General features: G+C 46.9%; 1 long non-coding RNA gene across 1 annotated transcript in view; it reads right to left on the minus strand.

Moving 5' to 3' along the window:
- Positions 1-13,374: 13,374 nt before the first annotated feature.
- Positions 13,375-21,073, minus strand: part of LOC137230894 (uncharacterized) — a 270,727-nt gene continuing 263,028 nt past the window's right edge. The window contains exon 9 of the long non-coding RNA XR_010946298.1: positions 13,375-18,358. This is a non-coding gene — a long non-coding RNA (uncharacterized lncRNA). The remainder of the gene's footprint in view (positions 18,359-21,073) is intronic.

Here is a 21,073-nt window from a genome sequence, read left to right on the forward strand (position 1 = left end):
GCCGGCATGCCACAACTACTGAAGCCCGCGCACCTAGAGTCTGTGCTCCACAACAAGAGAAGCCACCGCAATGAGAAGCCTGCGCACTGCAATGAAGAGTAGCCCCTGCTCACCGCAACTAGAGAAAGCCCGTGCACAGCAACAAAGACCCAACGCAGCCTAATTAATTAATTAATTAAAATAACTTCCCCAAGATCATACAACTATTTTGTCAAAGCCGACCTTTTGGGCAGCTGAGTCTAAAATCCATGCTCTTCCCACTACGATGTGTTGGACTTCAGAAGTCTCCTGGTTCCCTTCCATCTTCAGCTGGGTTTCTTCCCATTTTCCTTGAGTCTGCTTCTGACAGCCCAGCTTGAGTCTATGGTGAGATCAGCTCAGTTAGACCACAGTCGGCCACTTTAGAAACATTTCTCAAACTCTTACCATTTGCCAGGAATTGTGCAAGACACTAAGGATTCCAACACAAACAATGACCAAGTGCTCTGTGCCATGATGGATACGTACCTATGGTACTATGGGACAGCACAAGGGGAGCCCATGTTCTGCCTTGGGGCAAGTAGTGGAGAGCAGGTCATTGGAAGTGCTGGGTGGTTCTTTGGCCAAAATGGACCACACACAGTCTCCCGAAGCCAAACAGCTGAGCCTAGAGCTCTCTAGGGGCTATTTCTTTTTTTTTTTTCTTCACTTTAGTCCTTTGCCAATCAGGAAAGAACAGAAAATGCAGAAGCCTTAACAGATGCAATCCTACGCTGAAGGAAAGGAAAACTCAAGCTAACATTTTCTGAGTATCTACGTGCCAGGTACCCCTTCAGTTCCCACAACTTCATTTTCCTGCAAGCATCACAGGGTAGTTAAATAACTTAACCTAGGGCGTTCAGCTGGAAAAGGCAGAGCTGGGCTTCAGACCCAGCCCCACCTACTCCAAGGGCCATGAACGATCTTTGTCTCACCGCGTCTGGGCAGAAGCTGCTGGATGCCAACTTGAATCGACTGGTTGATTAAACGTGGGCACAGCAGGTGGCATGGGACTGTACCGACCTGCCCTTGTTGGACCCTCCCCACGTCAAGGGATACAAAATAGTGAAGCGTCTGGGGGCTCAGGGCCATGCTTGTCCACGCTCTGCAGCCTCCTCGGCACCGAAGAGCCTCCCCCCAAGGCTGCCTTGATCCCCTTCATCTCCACCTGTCCTGCGCATCCGGGAAGCCTGAGCACCAGCCTCGGGAAAATGTCAGCCAGGCCAAGCATATGCCTGTGTCATTGGCACCACGGGGAGCTCCAGCTGTCGGGAAGTGGAAGAACCCGGTGCCAGGGGCGGGGCAGGCGGCATGTCATCGGCCCCGCCACTGCTCTGAGAACCCTCCCACCTACTCTTGGCTTCCTCACTGATACAAGGGCTGCCCACGAACCTTCATCCCCCATGTCCATGGCAACCCACCGGCCCGCGGTGCCATGCCAACCCACGAACTGGCAGAGACACTACCGTGGCGAGATCCCCTCTGCCACCTGCCCGTTGTCACTCTCCGTTGATCATCACTGTCCTTGCACGGGGCTGCAGTCCCAGGCTCCAGGCTTCCAATCTGCTCTCTGGGAGGCTGACAGAGGATGGGCAGGGCTCGGGGAGACCTCCCTTCCTCACTCCCACCAGCTTCTTGCCCAGGGCCTGGATGTTGGAACAAGAGCTAGGAGCCCAGATGGTAACTGCGGCCATCTAATTATGCATGCATATGATATCAGCCAAAAGCATTTGACGGTCTCCTGCAGGCTCGGGCAGATCAAATGAAGACGCGCGCGGGTTCGAGGATTACTCCAGCAGGGTAATGGCTGACAAGACTGCCTGCTGCCACTCAGGCGACCACTGGCAGGCTGTCTCCTCCCATCAGACTCCTCAGTCTTCACCTGAGGGAAGAGGAAAAGCTGGGGCCAGCGGGGGCTGGGGTCCTCCAAGGTGCACGGCTCTTGGCCTTTCCCTAACCATGACCTGCCAGTCACAGTACTGAAGACCTTGAACTTCACCAGGAGAGAAGCAAAGGGTTCGTGTGTCCCCAGAAGGGCAGCTAAGTGTGCATGGAGAATTCTGTTCATGTCCCAATAACCACGAAGGAGTCCCACGTTCTTCTGAGATTACCATCTCTATCTTACCAGTTGATAATCCTTATCTAAAAGGAAACTTCAACCCATGTGGCGCTTTTTTGCAATTAATTGGGAACTATTACTGCCTTGGCCTTGCCCAGTTTCCTGAAGGTTAGATACCCTAACCTTGGTTTTATTATCTTTCTGGAACCTAAGATACTTAGCATATGCTTTGCACACGTTAGGGGCTCAAGATATGTTTCTCGAGCTCAATTTCACAATTCAAGTCAGCTGCTCTCCGGTTATCTGCCATGACAGGTACCATGCTAGACACTGGGAGACAGACATGAGCAACCCACAGTTCCTGCCCTAGAAAATTCTCATCTAACCCACTAAGAGTTAATTGTGAATGACGGCAGAAAGGGAAGAGGGGTCCTCAAGAAGGAAAAGGACAAGTGGGAGCTGAAGGCCGAGAGTAGAGTGAATCATCAGAGAAGGAAGTTTAGGCGATGGATCAGCAAGGACTTGCTGAGGATTTCAACATTTGCATCGTCAATGTGCATTCACTGCACCCACTGCGTATGAGGAGGGGGTTTCGCAGATGGTCTATGATCTCAAGGAATATACAAGGAAGTCGAGGGAACAGGACATGTCTGTACAAAGATAGCATTGCTTCCTATACTCATCACTTAAGAAGCAAGAGAATGGCATGGAGAAAGCCCTGGTGACCACAGCAGTCAGAGGGCTTCATGGGCTGTTGGGATTTGCCAGAGCAGAGCAGAGTCAGTCTCTGAGAGCAGGATGGGGAAGGCAGGATGGAGCAGGGAGCCAGCACTTATGTGCCCCTCGGGTGGGCTAGGTGCTGCGGAAGCTGAGCCAGCTGAGGATAATGACATTTGAGGCTCAGTCTGGGGAACAAGCAGGTACCAAGGGACAGAGCTCTCTCCTGTCAGAACTAGAATTCAGGTGCATAAACAATGTCATCAGAACTGGTACATGGCATCGAGGTGGGGCCAGCAAAGAGGATTGTGGAGGGTTCTCCCCTGGGTCCCTTTGGAGTAGCCCTGGACACAGGATTCCCTCTGGCCTGGACACAGGGTGAGGCCTCCTTCATGGGAAGGACCAGAACTCCAGCTGTGGGCAGGATAAGCTAGAACAAGAGAGAAGGGCATTATTGGCAGAAGCATGGAGTTAGAAAAGACACAGAGGTGGAATTTTTGTATAGCATGCTTCTGGTCCAGTTGGGAAATATGTTCTATCGGAGCGCAATATTAAGATTAAAGAGTATTGCTTATTACATTGGGGAATACAGATAGGGGCTAGATTGTAGGGGAGAGTTGAATATCAGACAGAGGAGTTTGGGAATTTTTCTGGAGGAACTCTAGAGCTGAAGAGATATAGATACAGTGGAGGTGGAGGATTGCATCTAGGTAAGGTGACCCTTGGGATCTCACATTATCTATGGAAAATCCAAAAAGAGAATAGCAAATGCTCTCATAACCAGGGGGAGAGTTCCAGGTAGGAAGCAAGGAAAGAGATTGACTCAGGCAGTGCGTGCGTGCGAGTGAGAGAGAGAGAGAGAGAGAGAGAGAGAGAGTGTGTGTGTGTGTGCAGGGCTAGGTGCTGGACAAGCATAGCCATGCTTACGTTGTGCTCTCTGTGTTCACCCCACACCTGGCTTTGGGTCCAGGGCTCAGCTTTGGAATTAGACTCGGTATAAAGACAAGGCAACACGAGCTGCCAGTTCACACCTTTCCCTCCAGCAGCTTTCTTCTCCTTTCCCTCCTCTTCCCTCTCTCTTGGTCTCCAGACAGGATGCCTTCCCTACTTCCACCTCCTTCCCCAGCAGCGTGACTTCCTTCCAGCCACAGGGAAGCGGGTGTGTTAGGTTGTGGATCACCACAGAAGGGTTGACACCTCATGGGTAATGAAGAGAGAAAATGTACCAGGGATGTTTAGGGGAGATGACGGCTGATCACAGAGACCTCCTCCTCGCCCAGATGTATTTTGTCAACTGATCACTCAGCAGACCGGAGCTGGAGTTCAGTCAAGACCCTTGAGTGCTCCGGAGAGACGGGGACTCTTTTGATCCCAGATGCGCATAACTCTGGTCTTAGCCACACTCCCGCTCTTCCCGTGGTGGGGAGGGATGAGGAGGGAACAGACTCCCTTTGAAGTTCATCCTGGGACAGGGCAGAGCTTCCTTTCCCTGTAGAAAAATGAGAGCAGCAAGCTGTGATGTGCTTGGAAATCAAATCCCCTGAGAGCAGAGAAGCTGCTCTGGCCAGGGGTCCTGTGGCTTTTTGCATGGCCCTGACTTTCCCATGGCTCCTCCAGCCTGCGTTGACAACAACAACAGAGCCACGTGACCGTGAAAAGCCAGCAAGTCTCTCTGAAGTTCAGCCTCATTATCTGCGAAACAGGCATGATTCTGTATTTTCTTAACTCCAAGACACCGTTGATTTTAAGACCCATCATTGTTTTATTTACCACTAAGAAAAAAAAGTAAATGCTACCAATTAAACTATGACATGCCCTCAATTGTAAGACCCATCCCGATGTCAGAAATGTTAAAGTGAGAAAAAATGTCAGTGTGAAAATTTATGAAATAGGATAATAATAATTCTCAGTGCAAGAGGTTTTAGAGAGGATCAAGTGAGCTGAGAAGCAGGGACGTGTTTTGTAAACTCTGCACCCCAGGGATGGGGCGTGAAAAGATTCAAGATGGACCTGAGCTCTGTGCCCCTAGGAGCATTTCTTGGCCTCTCAAATTGGGTGGGCACATCCTTCATGGGTGGTCGTGAGGCTTACACACAAAGCATGTCACCCAGGAACTGACCATTATTCTAGTCTGCCAAGAATGGTTCTTTATCTGTGGAGGGGAGAGTAAAACCACCTCCTAGGGTTGTCACAAGGATTAAGAGACAACTGATGTAACGTATTCATATAGTAGAATTTCAAAAACATGAGTTCCTTCTAATTCCTTTTCAGTGCTTATCACGTTCTGCCATTTAGTATATTCACTTGTGTACTTGTCTATCTTGTTCTTTATGGTGCAAGGACTGTGATTTATGCTCACTTAGCAGAGGCAGGATGGAATTGTGGCAATAAAATGGGTTTTAGAGTCATACAGAAAGACCTAGATTCAAATCCAGGCCCACTGCTTACTCACCAGTGGAGTGACCTTGGATAAATTGCTTCATTTTGTTAAGCTTCCATTTCCACATCTCAAAATATCATCTCTAAAAATACTCCAGGGACTTCCCTGGTGGTACAGTGGTTAAGAATCCGCCTGCCAATGCAGGGGACACGGGTTCGAGCCCTGATCAGCCCTGTAGAAAAATGAGAGCGGCAAGCTGTGATGTGCTTGGAAAAACTTGGCCCCATGTGGACCTTTCCCACATGCTGTGGAGCAACCAAGCCCGTGCGCCACAACTACTGAGCCCGCGTGCCACAACTACTGAAGCCTGCACGCCTAGAGCCCGTGCTCCACAACAAGAGAAGCCACCGCAATGAGAAACCCGCGCACCGCAAGGAAGAGTAGCCCCCGCTCACCACAACTAGAGAAAGCCTGCGCGTAGCAACGAAGACTCAACGTAGCCAAAAATAAATTAAAAAAGAAAATACTACAGTGGAAGTGCCTGGCTCATGAAACATGATTAGTAATATTCGTTGAGTGTGCGAATGAAGAGGCAAGAGAGAAGCTGCCCCAGTTGGCCTCCTTTCCATTTTCTCATGCGAAAACCTGGTCACCCTCTTCTGCTCTCTAACCTCCTCACCTGATTAGTCACCAAGTTCTGGTCATGCTGTCTCCTTAATAGTTTATAATCTCTTTCTCCTTGTTGTCTTGCTGGTAATCTCTTAACCCAGGCCACCAGGCTTTCTAGGCTGAATTCCCGCAAGAGCCACTGCAAGATCTTCCGTAGCAGATGCTGTTTGTTGCCTACCCAGAGTTGCCTTTCAGGCGTCCAACTCTCTCCCACGTGGTGCAAAGGTAAGTCTGGATTCACCAGAGCCAATCATGGTAAATTCATTCCCCTTGTCAGTGATTCATTTAGGAAGGGGCAGGGGACCCAAACCTGGCCAGTGAGGAATAGGAGGACATCTGCTAGGGTCTTCAAGGAAGGGTTTCCTTGCTGATAAAGAGAGACATACAGGAAGAGACATGTCCTCCTGTTCCACCGAAGGCTGTCCTGTCTGTGCAGGTAGCCATCTCCCACTGTGAGGGGTCACGGCCAACATGCTGAGGACCGCAGAGCAGGAAGATGGGAAGGACCTGGGTTCTCAATGGCAGGATGGAGCTGGACACAGTGTCCAAGCCTGGACACTCCCTGATGCCCTGCTGCTCTCCACGTGAGATGAGTGTTTTCCAGAAGCCTTGGGAAACGAATACAAGTACACATTTGACAACAATGTCAGAACCAGAGTTGGAACTTCATCAATAGTTGTGGAAGGAAGGAAAGGAGGAAAGGGGAAAAGGAAAAAAATGCAACTGCCTTTTACCCCTTGCTCTCCGTCTAGACAGTTGTCATGGGTTTTTAGGCTCTGCACATGGGAAGAGAAGATTCCTTCCATAGGGTGCTTATAAACATGCACCTGACGCATTCTCCTGAAAGAGAAAGTGAGTGAAGCTGAAGAAATGTTTCCTTCCAATAACAAAATAACATGAGGCTATAAAGCTAGAGTATCCCAATGGCCTCGTAAGCCTGGAGGGAGAATGAAACACTTTAAAAAAAAATTATAAGAGGCAGCCCTGTCTAATTTCTCTTAAGTGTCTTCTGGTGTCAATAACCTACAAATAGATAGTGCATGTGGTGTGGGAACTGTCTTGGTGGGGAGGGTAAAGAACAGGGTGATGTTCACGGCACTCCTTTCCTTCCTCCCTTTTTTCCACAAATATTGATAAAGTTCCAACTCTGATACCACAGCTACAGGCTATGGACGTTTCCAGATTTGTCCAGACTGTGGCGTGGGTAAGGCTGTGTCAAAGAGCTGAGCACTGCACTGAGTGCCCTGGGAGGGGCGCTGCTGAGGCAGGGGGAAGGCAGAGGATGGAGGGTGGGCTGACTGACCTGTGGGTGGCGGGGAGAGAACAATTCCCTACCCCGATGGCAATGGCGGTGAGGCAGTTGATGGTTCACTGCTGAGAGAGAGGGGAATTGTATTCGTTTCCTATCGCTGCTATAACAAATTACCACAAGTTTAGTGGCTTAAAACAGCACAGAGTTGTTATCTTACAGTTCTGGAGGTCAGAAGTTCAAAATGGGTTTCATGGGGCTAAAACCAAGGTGTCAGCAGAGCTGCATTCCCTCCTGGAAGGTCTAGGGGAGAATCCATTCCCTGGCCTTTTGCAGCTTCTAGAAGCTGCCCACTTTCCTTAGCTCCTCCACCCTCAAAACCAGTAACATGGGGCCAAGTTTTTCTCAAGCTGCCATCTCTCTGGTTTGTCCCCTTTTGCTCTTTCTTCTACCTTTAGGAGCCCTGATGATTACATTGGACCCACTTGAATAATCCAGAATAATCCCCCTATTCTCAGGTCAGCTCATTAGAAGCCTTAATTCCATGTGCAATTTTAATTCCCGTTTGCCATATTAAATGGTATATTCACAGGTTCCAGGGATTAGAGTGTGGACATCTTCAGTGGAGGTTGGGGGACATTGTTCTGCCTACTAGTCTGCCTTCTGATGCCCAAAGATACATGTCCATCCAACAAGCAAAACACAAATGCGTTCACCCCACCTGTGGTACCAAACTCTACATTAGTCAGAGTTTAACCAGAGAAGCAGAACCAGTAGAAGGTGTATATTAAGAGATTTATTGCCAGGAATTGGCTTACAAGACTGTAGCGGCTGGCTAGGCAAGTCTGAAATGTGTAAGGCAGGCTGGAACTCTGGAGCATGGCCTGAAGCTGCTGCCCACGGGGGGACTGTCTTCCTCTCTAAGGGAATCCTCAGTTCTGCCTTTAAGTGCCTTTCAGTGGATTGCATCAGGCCTGCCCAGATTATCTAAGATAACCTCCCCTACTTAAAGTCACCTGAGTATGTATTTTAATCACATCTACATTAGACCTTCACAGCAACACTTAGATTAATGTTTGACTGAATCCCTGGAGACTGTAGCCTAGCCAAGTTGGCACATGAAAGAGACCATCACACAGATGGAGGCGGCTCCCTAAGGACCCAGTCCTCTGCCTCGGCCTGTTCACCACAAGCTCCTATAAACCTGGAATGGAGGCTCAGTCCTGAGGTTGGTCCTCTCTATGGAGTTAAATGGGCCTGGGGAGCCCTAGAAGCCCATTCTGCTTTTCTGCTCCACCGTTCCCAGAGATTAGATGCTTCTAAGGACAAAGGCCAGGGTTTTGTGTTTATATATCTGTATCTAGCAGGACCTAAGCTAGTGCTCCTTGTATAGGAGATACTCAGGCAATGCTGGTTGGAAGAATTTTATCTCTGTTAAATAAATGTATTCTACCCTGTTCCCACCCTGCGAGCCCACTATGGCAGCTACAAATTTTACTGCGTTTCCAGCTACTAATTCAGATGTTGGTGTAATACAGTGTCATATACGGCCAAGTGGCATTGGTGGGATAATGGGGAATCATCCTAGGAGTGGAACTGGTGTGGGTGATGGTGAAATACAAGTAGAAGAAGAGGCCATGGCATCTCTTTGTAGAGACATTCACAAGCAGAAAAGAGCCCAGTCTGGCTGCATCAGAATGAATATTGACTTATCTAGAGACAAGTGTCCTCAGAATGGCCTGACAGCCTGGGAGTCTCTCGTTCCTGAGTGTTCAGATTTGGGGGAAATCCAGGATGCCTTTGCATCGAGGACATAGAGAAGAGCATGATGGGCTGGCCCTTGGAAAACATTTTGTCTTAACCCCTTGTTTTATAGAAACTCAGAGAGGGACAGTGATTTGCCCAAAGTCACACAGCCAGCCACAGGCAGACAGACCTGGAACTAGAACCTGGGCTTGTGATTCTGATGCACTTTTCACTTCTCACCATGCTGTCGTGTCAACCTCGGTGATATCATGTACCAGGATACCCAGAACTCAACCTGTGCATCTAGAAGGGTTAGGCATATTTCTCCAAAGTTCACTGATACATTCACTGGTGGAATATACAAAAACTGACTTACAGATGGCTTTACCATCTTCCCCTTCAATGATTTCCGAAGGCATGTCCAATAATCATTCATTCTTTTTTTTTATATAAATTTATTTATTTTATTTATTTCATTTTTGGCTGCGTTGGGTCTTTGTTGCTGCGCGGGGGCTTTTCTCTGGTTGCGGTGAGCGGGGGCTACTCTTCGTTGCAGTGTGAAGGCTTCTCATTGCGGTGGCTTCCCTTGTTGCGGAGCACGGGCTCTAGAGCTCAGGCTCAGTAGTTGTGTCGCAGGGGAGGGCTTGAACCCGTGTCCCCTGCATTGGCAGGCGGATTCTTAACCACTGTGCCACCAGGGAAGCCTTAATCATTCATTCTAAATAAAAACGGTTTGTGACTTAAGAAAGTTCCTTGTCCCTTCTCTTCAACCAAGTTACCTCCCTGAAGTCCAACCAATGCAGCAATTCTGGCGCCCTCACTATTTACACAGGATCATTGGTTACTTGCGATCGACAGGCTCGAGCCATCTCATGAAAACCAAGCCCAAGTAAAAATGTTTACGTCGCATGTATAGGGGTTCAGAACAGGCCTCCCCACAGTAAGCCACTTTGGCAAGTGTATTATTTTGAGCTAAAGACAATCAAGACCTTGTGGACTTAAAAGAAATTACTGCCCTTCTACTACCTAGAAGAATTTGAATTGGGGATTTTTCCCAGAAAAAGAGTTAAAACTCCCACAGATAAATTTTATCTAGGTGGGTCCATCTTATGGCAAACATCTAATTACCCAACATCTGCTCTTCTTCTTGTATCCTGTGAATGACCCTCCTGTCTTTGAGGTCCGCAGGCCCCTCTCCCATTCCTTAGCTCAGGATGGCATATATACCTCATTTTACCTTTGTGTCTCTGAACCTCTCATGTATGTGGGGTTCCTGTACATACAAATTAGTATTAATTTCCTCATGCTAATCTGTCTCATGTCGTTTTAATTATTTGGCCACCCAAAAGAACCAAAGAAGGGAAGGGGGAAAGGAAATCTTCCCCTTCCCCAAATATGTAACTGCATTATGAACAAGAACAATTCATGGATATAGTCATAACATTTTTGTTTCCCACTGTCCCTGTATGATTCATTCCATGGGGGCAGTTTTCCCTTTGCCTGTAATGATAATCTTGGTTCTGGGCGTGTTCCATAGCTGGGTGGCCATGGTGGGCAGAGTCCTAAGATGACCTCCAAGACTGCAGCCCACTGGTGCACACATTCTGTAAAATTCCCTCCCCTTGAGTGTGGGCAGGACATGTGAATATGCTGGGATAGTTACTCCTGTGAGTATGTCACACTACATAAGGCTCCTTCATAGCAGACTGGATGGAGACTCTCCTGCTAGGAGCTAAGGACCCAGGCTGACTGTCAGCAAGAAAATGGGGATATCAGTCCTACAACCACAAGGAACCGAATTCTGCCAACAGTTTGGAAGAGGCTCCCAAGCTTTAAATGAGGACACAACAGCAGACACCTTAATTTCAGCCTAGTGAGACCCTGAGCAGAGAACCCGTGCCCAGGCTCCTCACCTATGGAAACTGTGAGATAATAAATGTGTGTTGTTTTAAGGCGCTAAGTCTGTGGTAATGCATTACATAGCAGTAGAAAACTAATAAAGTAACTTCCTAGCATTCTATCAAAGCATGAAGAGAAAATAGTATTTATATGGTACAGTGAGATAAACGGGCAAAGGTACCCAAAGCTGGGGGCACTGCCCTGGGGCTCGAACATGCCCCAGGCCTCAGTCAGCCACTCTGAAAGATGAGGGGCTCCATGTCTACTCCCACCTGTCAAGAAGCTGTGAAATAGAAGGTCCCACTTGCAGTCTGAGCTGTGAATACAATCTCCTGTTCGAATGTTTTGAAACAGGAGGGAAGGGGGCAGGACACAGCCTTTAAAAGAATGACATAGCCCGAGGACACAACATAAACTGATTAGAACCAAATAGTTCCAAGATGGTGGACTTCCACTAGAACTTAGGCCACAGTATACGCTCATTGTAACATATCAGCACACTAAATGACACACCCACAGGTGCCATGACAGCTCCAAGGCTGACCATAAAGTTCAAAAAGTGGGCGGTGGCCCAATTTCTGGAAATCCCCGCCCCTTCCCCCAAATAGCTGGAATACTCCTCCCACTCATTAGCCTATGAAATCACCCACCCCTATAAAAACTGACAACCCCATACCCTGGTGCCGCTCTCACCTTCCGAGATGGCCCACACTCTGTCTGTGGAGTATGTTTCTCTCTAAATAAATCCACTTCTTACCTATCACTTTGTCTCTCACTGAATTCTTTCCACAATGAGACATCAAGAATCTGAGCTTCATTAAATCCTGAGACCAGGTGTGCGATCTCAATTAAAAGACCATGGGTTCAAGTCCCAATCTAGGTTTTGGCTGTGTTTGAGTCCTAGAGCATGGATTCAAGTCCCAATCTGAGATGCACGGTTTCAGTTTGAACATTTGGCAATAATAATTTGATTCGGTGTTGAAATCGAGCAGGACCCTGTGGGCCCCTCCTGGGTACAAAAGGCCCCCTGTGTCCCCTGTTTCTTGTCTTGTAGAAAAAGGCTTTAGTCTCCAAGGCCTTCCCTCAGTTCCAAAGAGCAGACTCAAGCAGTTACCAATTAGGGAAGTGAGGGAATGCAGAAACAAAGGGAAAGCAATGAAGCAAGAAAAGTAGTTAACAGTTCAGCAATAAAACAGAATCCTAGTTCCTCCTCAAGGAATATACGTAACAATCTAATGTATATCTTTCGGGTTGTTCTGCGGAAACAAAGATCCCCACCCAGGTGGAGGATGCTGACCACAAGCACTAAACCCCAGAGTAATAGGAACCAGAATCTTGATGGTTAAGGTTCCTGAAACACCACCCTGTTACCTTACCACCAGCCAATTAGAAGAAAGTCCACAAACTGCAACCTTCACCCCAACTGTTGCCTTTTAAACCCTCCCCTAAAAGCCATTGGGGAGCTTGGGTCTTCTGAGTCTGAGCTGCCCAATCTCCCTGCTTGGTGCCTGCAATAAGCACTGTACTTTCCTTCACCACAACCTGGTATCAGTAGACTGGTTTGCTCTGCAGCAAGTAGACCCAAGTTAAGTTCGGTAAGAGTGTCACATTTTCCTGCCACTCCAGCAGTACCCTGCTGCCTCTGGAATGCTTACCTTGGAAGAGGGAAGCAAGATGCTCTCCTGTGCTCCAGCAATGGCATCCCCTTGTCAGTGACCCTGACCCCACATCCTTCTCATCCTAATCAGAACGCTTCTTCCAGGCTCCTGGCCCTGATGGCCACCGACAGGCCCTTCTTAGGAGTGCCCACCTGATACTGGAGCATAAGGATTCTGGGAGTCTGGGGGCCCTTCAGTCCTCAACATCTTCAACCTCTGTTCCCACACTGCTGAGCTGTGGTTCTGGAGAATGCAAGCTTCACTCAGGGTGGTCAGGCAATCACCCCTCTCCTTGAGGCCCCTCAGGCCTGTCTGGGCTCCAGTCAACATCGCAGCCTGGGCCCAGTGGATGGAGTGCTAAGCCCCTTCCCAGGGACCCACCAGTTTCAGTTTAAACTTTAATCGAGTTCCTTCCAATTCTCCCTCCTCCACTCCACCTCACCCCCTGGTTGAAATCTTATCTCTTTTTGGGCTGAGAAAGAGACTGTTATTCTCCACAGTCTGGTTTATGATATAAAATCTGTGCTCTGAGCCCTCTGGCTTTGGCTTTTGATATTTAAAGCCAAGCTTTTGAAATTCAAAAATACCCTTTTTTCTCTCAAGCACCTTGCCCTTAGAATTGAAATCCATGGCTCTCAATACCATTGCCTCTACAATAGATTTACAAAAGGCTACTTAAGAGCTCAAAAGCCAGGAAAGGGACGCTTTGTTCTCTCTGTATGGTCCCTACCCTAAGAGCAATGCAGAGAAGGTGCTGCTGCCACTGGAACGGTGAAGCGGAGAAGTGAGGGGGTTAAAGAATTGGAAAGGCATCAGTTTAATATCAAATTTTTACCGTGAGGCATTTATAAAACACTGAGGTGTGTTTCCCCAAGGCTTAGCTAGGTGTGGTTTTCATGACTCATTCCAGCAAAAGTACTAATAAAAGCAGGAAATAGTGCCTTTATAAATATTGACACAAATCGTTGACAGGTAAATTTATTGTGTTCATTTATGAGCATTTGTTAATGAACTTTCTGAAAATAATCTTAGAATTTATACAATGTACAATTTTAAATACAGCACTTATTTTATACTTGAAAGAGTACATTAAAATATTTATAAGAATCCACACATATACGGTCAACTAATTTTTGACAAAGGTGCAAAGGCACTCCAGCGGAAAAAGGATGGTCTTTTCGACAAATGGTGATGGGACAATTGGCTATTCATATTTTAAAATCTTAACTTCTATTCATATATCCACCATTTACAAAAATTTACTCAAAATGAATCATAGTCCTAAATGTAAAACCTAAAACAACAAAACTTCTGGAAGAAAATATAAGAGTAAATCTTTGTGAACTTAGAGTAGGCAAAGACTTTTTTTTGACACGACATCAAAAACACCATTCATTAAAAAAAATTGATAATTTGAACTTCATCAAAATTAAAAATTTCTGCTCTTCAAAAGATAGTGTTGAATGAAAAGAGAAGCCAAGGACAGGGAGAAAATCTTAGAATATGTCTTATAAAGGACTTGGACCCAGGGTGAATAAGGAGCTTTAAAAATTCAATAATACAAACAACACAATTTTTCCAAATAAGCAAAAGATTTGAAGACATTTCACCAAAGGAGATGTATGGATGAGCACATGAGAAGATGCTCAACATCTTTAGTCATGATGGAAATTTAAATGAAAACCACAATGAGATACCGCTAACAGAATGATTAACATGAAAAGGCTGACCTTGTAGAGTATTGGTAGGGAACCCTCATACATTGCTGTTGGGAATGTAAAATGGTACAACCACTTGGGAAAAGTTAGACAGTTTCTTAAAAAGTTATACATACACCTACCATATGGCCCAGCCATTTCTATTTTAGGTATTTGCCCAAGAGACATGAAAGCAGATTCCATACAAAGACTCTTATGAATGTCTAGAGCGGTTTATTTGTACTAGCCTCGAACTGGAAACAACCCAAATGGTCATCATCTGGGGAATGAATAAACAAACTGTGTCTATCCATACAATGGAATACTACTCAGTAATACAAACGAATGAACTATTGACACCCTGGATGAATCTTATATTGAGTGAAAGACACTAGACAGAAAAGAATACGTACTGCATGATTCCATTTATACACAATTATAAAAATGCAGACTGATCTCTAGTGATAGAAAACAGATCCACGGCTTGCCTGTAGGGAGAATGGGCAAGAAGGGATAGAGGAGGACAGACAGGGGCAGGAGGAATGGATCACAAAGGGGCATAAGGAAATCGGGGTGGAGGTGATGGATATGTTTATCATCCTAATTATGGTGATGATTTCATAGGTAGATAGATATGTCAAAACTTACCAAATTGGACATTTTAAATACGTGCAGTTACTTACATGTCATTATACCTCAATAAAGCTGTGAAAAAGATATGTGCGTAAAAGCAACGTGTGTTTCTGGGTCTGTCGTTGTTAGAAATGACAGACTTCCAACAATCAGGGACAGAATTCTAAGAAAATTCATGCATACCTTCTAAAGCCTAAACTTAGTCACATCCAGCTACATATGGATCTCAAAGATTCCCTTGTTAACCTCATTAAATGTTGTACACAAAATGGACATTTTTTACACGTGCTTACAATAAAATAGATAACTAATTTTTATTTTATTTTTTTTTATTTATTTATTTTATTTTTGGCTGCGTTGGGCCTTTGTTGCTGCGTGCGGGCTTTCTTTACTTGTGACGAGCGGGGGCTACTCTTTGTTGTGGTGCATGGCTTCTCATTGCAGTGGCTTCTCTTGTTGCGGAGCACGGGCTCTAGGCATGCAGGCTTCAGTAGTTGTGGCTCGCGGGGTCTAGAACGCAGGCTCAGTAGTTGTGGTACACGGGCTTAGTTGCTCCGCGGCATGTGGGATCTTCCCGGACCAGGGCTCGAACCCGTGTCCCCTGCACTGGCAGGCAGATTCTTAACCACTGCGTCACCAGGGAAGTCCCTAATTTTTAAATGTTAATAGCTTATCAATAACTGAAACCAAGCAGGACCCTGCGGGGCCCTCCTGGGTATGAATCCTTTCCACTTCTTCCATTTCTTGTTTGTAGGAAAAAGGTTTCAGCCTCCTAGACCTTCCTGAATACCAAAGGGCAGATTCACCCTGTTACCTCACTACCAACCAATCAGAAGAAAGTCACACACCCAGCAGCCTTTTGCATTGTCAACACATGTGTCTCCTCGGACAATTCATTTCCAAGTGTTAGACAAGAGTCCACTCTTGGGCCCTGGAAGGGGTCCCTCTTCTGGTAACACAGCTACAGGAGGGGAGAGTGATCAAGAAGAAAAACTGTACTGAGAAAGGCCAGGATGGGGAGAGGAAGGGAAGGCGAGAGTGGGTTATTGAGCCCCACATAGCCTGTAGGCACACCAATCCTAACAAGCTGTCTATGTGCAGGTGCTTCACTTGTTATCTCAGTTCATCCTTAAAATCCTACAAGTTAAGTACTACTGTTAAACTCCTTAAAAGGTGAGGAGACTGGCATCTGGTAGAAAATTTGAATAACTTGCCTTAGGTTAGAAACCATAACAGCTGGAGGAATTTCCAACTGTATTAGTTTCTTAATGTTCCTTGGTGCCTGTACCAATTTAGTGGCTTGAAACAAAACAAATTTATTCTTTCACAGTTCTAGAGGTCAGAAGTTCAAAATGATTCTTATGGGGCTAAAATCAAGGCGGGTCTCCACCTTGTTCCTTGTGGAGGTTCCAGGGGAGAATCTCTTCCTTGTCTCTTTAAATTTCTCAAGGCTGCCATCATTCCTTGGCTTGTGGGTGCATCACTCCAATTTCTGCTTTCATCATGCATGGCCTTCTCCTCCCTTTGACTCCCTGTTATGAGGACCTACCTCCCTCTTATGAGGACGCTTATGACTACATCGAGCTCTTAAAAACAAGAAACAACAGGCACAAAATAAAGTCATTGGCCCCCATGACAGCAAACCAAGACTTAACTGCAGTTTCAACCTCTCCTAGGAATGTGGTCTTTAAACAGACAACCTGAAATTTCCTGATCAGCACTAGCAAAGCAATCTGCACAATAAGACCCCTGTCACTCCCTTCGCCTCAAAAGAAGATGACCTGGCTGGAAACAATTCTTTCTTTTCTCTTGCTAAAAACTTCCTTGCCCTACCCTCCTTCTGCCTATAAAAACCTTCCATTTTGTACACATCCTCGGAGTATCACCCTACTACTTGCTAGATGAGATGCTACCTGATTCATAAATTGCTTAATAAAGCCAATTAGACCTTCAAATTTACTCTGTTGAATTTTGTTTTATTTTGTTATTTATTTTTGGCTGCGTCAGGTCTTAGTTGCAGCACACAGGATCTCTGATGCGGCATGCACGCTCTTCATTGCGGCGTGTGGGCTTCTCTCTAGTTGTGGTGTGCAGGCTCCAGAGCACGTAGGCTCTGTAGTTTGTGGCACTCGGGCTCTGTAGTTGAGGCGCACAGGCTCAGTAGTTGCAGCATGAGGGCTTAGTTGCCCTGCGGCATGTGGGATCTTAGTTCTCGGATCAGGGATCGAACCCGAGTCCCCTGCATTGGAAGGAGGATTCTTAACCACTGGCCCACCAGGGAAGTCCCTTAAATTTTATTTTTTTAACAGAGCCCACCTGGATAATCCAGGGTAATCGCCCCACCTCAAAGGCTTGATTTAATCACAGTTGCAAAGTCCCTTTTTACCACGTGTGGTAAGATAGTCACGGGTTCTAGGGATTAGGACACAGACATCTTCGGGAGCATTGTCTGTCGACCACACCAACCCTGGTTGACACGACTCCCTCGATCAAGAGGGAAGGCCCTTGCTGACCAGTCCCCAGTCCCCCTTCCCCATCCCACCTTCTCTCACTCCCTCCCCACAGTGGGGACTGCAGCCAGAGCTCACAGCCTGGAAGCTTGTGGCATTTGAGTACCATGTTCAGCCTTATGCTGGGTTTGTGGAAGCTTTTCAGGATGGAATCATGTCTCTTTCATCTGCGTAGCCCCTACAGCCCACAACACGGAGCCCCGCACACAGGGAGACTTCGTATTTATTCAGCACCTGAGGGGCTCAATGGAGGGATGACACAAAAACATCAACTTTGTCTCCAACCACAAAGGAAACAAAGACACATACATTTGCCACCATATGGAGGTTGTGTTTACCCTGTAGTGCAGTCCTGAGGGCTCATACCGCTCTAAGGATATGTTGAAATCCTAACCCCCAATGTTATAGCATTTGGAGGTGGGGTCTTTGAGAGGGAATTAGGCCATGAGGGTGAAGCCCTCATGAATGGGATTAGTGTCCTTATAAAAGAGACCCCAGAGAGCTCCCTGACCCCCTCTGCCACATGAGAACACAGCAAGAAAACAGCCGTCTATGAACCAGGAAGTAGGCTCTTGCTGTAACAGGGAAGAGCCACATCTGACTACATGTTGCATCTGTTTCTCTTACTTTAACCTTTGCTCTCCGCTGCTCTTGTTCACTAAAACGATACTGTCTATACATAATGGCCTGCCTCGGGGAACACTGCCCCTCTGCCTGAATGTTAAACCGAAGTGCCTTTGTTCAGACAAACATCCGGACCCTGTCCACTTGTGGGTGGCTGCAAGAAAGAAGAAATTAACACATCCCCTTCCCGAGTCTGGCCATGCCAGGAGATATTTGCAAAACTTATGGCCTTTTTACTTTACTTCCTCATCTCCTCCCCCTCTCTGTGCTATAAAAGAAACTGGCATCCAAACCCCGATAAGATTGTTATTTTCAGACTCTAGTCCGCCATCTTCTCCGTCTGCCGGCTTTCCGAATAAAGTCGTCTTCCTTGTCTCAACACCTCGTCTCTGATTTAGTGGCCTGTCCTGCAGCGAGCAGAGTGAGATTGGACTTGGTAATATCGCCAGACACCAAATCTTCCAGCATCTTCACCTTGGACTTCCCAGCCTCCAGAACTCTGAGAAATAAATATTTGTTGTTTAAGCCACCCAGTCTATGGTATTTTTGTTATAGCATAGCAAACAGAGCTAACACCTTTATGTTACCTACGAGGGCCGCAAAGCTCAAGGAAGGGAAGGCCCCAGGCATTAGAGGCACCACCAACAATTTCATCAACCAACATTTTTTGACAGTGGGCAAAAGGCACTGAGTTAGATACTGGTTCATCTACTCCAATCCCTGCACACACAGGTGCAGACGTGTGTGTGTGTGTGTGTGTGTGTGTGTGTGTGCTGCAGCCCCTATGGGATTGGAAATAGAGGTGCTCAATATTCTTCAAGGCAGCCCTGCATTTCCATTTCTGGTGGATTAAATCCATTTCTTTGCTTATCTACCACCTCTGGGGACAAAGGGCTTTGAGGCCAGAGATTTACCCTTTAAGTTAAACTATAAGGCAATGACTCTTAAACACAAATACTCCAGAGTTCCTCCGAGAATGTGTGAGTATATGGGGAGCCAAGGAGCTGGGAACTGTTCTGGCCAAGAGTTTAGCACTTCCCTAAGTGGCGATGCTTTGTGTCCCCAGGATGGAATAGAGAAGAGAAATGGATAAGAAAGAGGGAAAAGAAAGTGAGACGCTCTTACATAACCTTCCACCTCTTCATTAGTCAGATTCTCACATGTAGTTTGGAATACTGTAAATTTCCACCCTCACTCACCCTCCATCTAATAAAACTTTAGAAATATACGCTAATAGCAAACAAAGATGTCTTTTACCATCTCAGGGGTTTGGAACTCCATAGCATCTTTCTCTTGAGATGTTTTGACAGTAGCTGCTGCCCTGTGGACCTGCAGCAGCGTTCATACAATAAACAACAGACCACAACCACATGGGTAGGCAGGTGGAGTACTGAACAAATCTAGGGGGGCACCATTCACACTGTCATCATGCAGAGTTGTACATTCACTGTGACAGTTTTCCAGCAGATGGCAGTGACGTGTCTCGAGGAAGGAGCCCTTGTTTATAGGAGCTGAGGGCAGTGCTGCGATACCCAGAATGTCTGGTTCACCTATGTGACCTTGGGTTCTCTTCTTTAGAGAAATGGTGCTGGGAATACAAAGCTGGTCAGAGGGCTAAACCATCCCCACCTGTGTCCATGTGACATGTCCTCGACTGGGGATAGAAAAGTGACCTGGGTCTGATGAAGGCAAACTGAGCAGCTATGGGGAGTCTAACCTCCATCCTGGTCCCTGACCACATCCGGTGTGGAGTAAAGGGTACAGAATGAATGTCTTTCTCACTGCAATGTCCCAAGAACCCAGCCTAGTGCCTGACTCCGAAAGAGTGCACAGTACCAGTTAGTTGAGGGAATGAATGAATGAAAGAAAGAAATGTTCCCAGCCACTTGTGGAGTACCTGGGTGAGCGTGTGCTTCCCTACCACCTCGTGCATTCTCTCCCTTGAGTCCTCAGAGAGAGACAACAAAAGCAATGCCCAGGGACCTCTCTGAAGGAAGGCAGAAACTGCCAAAATGAATTCACTTAAAAGACCCCCCACCAGGAGGCAGCCCCCAGAGAGCCCGCTTTCTGCGGGAGCAAATCTCCTCCTTCATCACCATGTGCTGCCCTTGCTGCTATAGCTCACTCTGTCCAGCACCCTGTCTAGCTCTCGGCAAAGCCGATTTGCCCAACTCACTTGCAAGTCTGAGAGGTAATCACTGGCTTCCTCCAGTGTTAATATTCCAACAGAACTTCCCAGAGCCAGGCTGGAGCCCCAGCTGGTTTGGTTGGGTGTGGCCCTGCCTCTCTCCTCCCACACTGCCCATGCTCTGCACGAGAAATCCACAGATAAGGCAGAAATAGAAACCAGGTGAAAGTCTGGGCTGGAGCCAAGAGACTCCTGCTGGGAATTGCCAAGGGCAGACTGCCTGGAACAGTCAGCTCGCTGGCCTTAGGGAGAACGGCTGGGGGACCCCAGGGTCAGGCTTCAGGTGCAGAGGGCTCCATCCTACTCTACTTGACTCCCTAACAAGTCAAAATTCAGATTGGTGAGACCTGCAAATGGAAGAATAATTACAGGAGAGGAGGATGGGGGAGCCAGATCCCCAGGAGACTTCCTTGTTTACCAGGCATGGTGTCTGCGATTGTCCTGGGGGTGGGGTGTCTGCAACGAGCAGCAACACAGTTTGGGGGAATTTGTGAAGCCAAAGCAAGTTAGGGATGAAGGGATTGGCAAGGAAGGGACAATAAGGGATTTTGGCAGCCTGGAAACCTTTTCTGAGCATTTAAGGCAAATTCTATCCTATTCCTTCTCCCCTAAGTGACAGACACACTTGGGTATAAAAGAAGGTTACAAATAATTCTTCACACTTCACACTTCAAAAGGGATTTTCACATCCATCTCCTTGTGTGATTCTATAATAAGGTAGCAAGTAAGATCATTTTATTCCACTTTACAGATGAGAAAACTGAGATCCAGGAGTAAAACAACTTACCTAAAACAGCAATAATAAATATAGTCGCATCAAGAACTTTCTATTTTCCTAACACTAAGTTTTTACATAACCTATGTGACAATCTAAGGTTAGGAAATGTGGCCCGTGTGCACCAGCACAGATCTGAGCATCTTTTCACCACATCTCCCCCTCTGCACAGAAGGAGTAAATGGCCAAACCAGGAGTGGACCCCAAGGCTCTGAGAGATGGCCCAGTGCCCTTGGCTTGGCAAACCACGC

This window comes from Pseudorca crassidens, chromosome 9 (assembly GCF_039906515.1).
Source record: "Pseudorca crassidens isolate mPseCra1 chromosome 9, mPseCra1.hap1, whole genome shotgun sequence".
In the NCBI taxonomy this organism is placed as follows: Eukaryota; Metazoa; Chordata; class Mammalia; order Artiodactyla; family Delphinidae; genus Pseudorca; species Pseudorca crassidens.